Source organism: Chiloscyllium plagiosum, chromosome 1 (genome assembly GCF_004010195.1).
Source record: "Chiloscyllium plagiosum isolate BGI_BamShark_2017 chromosome 1, ASM401019v2, whole genome shotgun sequence".
NCBI lineage: Eukaryota > Metazoa > Chordata > Chondrichthyes > Orectolobiformes > Hemiscylliidae > Chiloscyllium > Chiloscyllium plagiosum.
Window position 1 is genome coordinate 66,031,721 of NC_057710.1, and position 1,124 is coordinate 66,032,844.

Here is a 1,124-nt window from a genome sequence, read left to right on the forward strand (position 1 = left end):
TTGGCGCCGTGACACCTGGCCCGGGGGCCCCTGAGCCTGAATCCCGCCCCACCCAGCCACGCCCTGGCACTAACCTGGGGGAGGCCATCGCTGCTCCGCCTCCTGCAGCGGCCGTGTCTCCGGGCCCCGGGGAGGGAACTAGGCCCCTGCCCCGCCCTCACCTGATAAACCCAGGGCGGGGCAGGAAGTGACACGGCTGGCCCTCCCCACCTTGGCTACGCACCCTGTCTTACCCCAGCCATTCGTATTCCTGGAAAGGCTGGGGGGAGGGACCCCGGGCCCCATGACCACCGAGGCGGGCGGGAAGGGGAAGGCCCATAAATTCCCCCCGGTCTCTCTGGGGAAGAGGCACCGGCCCTTGGAGGGGAGGGACTATCCTGCAGCATGCCGGTGGTGCTGCCCCTCTCCGGGGGACGAACCAACGGTGCCCCTCGACTGTCCCGCACCGCGGCCCGACTCACCCAAACCCCCAGGGGCTACAGCCGGGCCTCCTGCTGCCTCGACTCCTCTGGCCCCTGGGGTGGACCTGAATAACCACGAGGGCCGTGGTGCAGGCGACGACAGAGGACCCTATGCTGGGTCGTCGAGCGGTGGAGGGGAGGCGGGTGTTATCCTCGCTCCTCCCTCCCAGACTGTTTTTCCGGGGGCCTTGGCCCTGGGGGATGACCTTTTCCTGGGGGATGATCTTTTCCCCGAGGAGCCAGGCGTCCCGGTGTCGTGAAAGGAGCGGGGCCCCGAGCCTCTGCCGCCCGACGATCCGAACTCGGGGCGTTCCGGGAAGGGGTGCGCCAAGGAAGGTACCGCCGGTGACCCTGGGGGTGGGGTCGCTGGGGGTCTGAGGCCGGTTGGCGGCGCCTGATCAGCCCCCATCCTCTCGGTGGGGGAGGGGTCAGTGACCGAGGGCAACCTCCCGGAGGAGGGTTCGGGATCGGTGGCGGACACCGGGGACGACGCGGACTCCGTCTGCAGTGACATTTTTGAGTCCCAGGTGCCCCCCAACGATCTCCCCCTCATCCCCCTCGAGGAACTCCGGGAATTTGTCAAGGAAACTCGGGGTCGCCGGGATAGAGCCCAACTGGCGCTCGACCGCTGGAGCTCCTTCAAAAAAGTTTACTGGTCAGCCC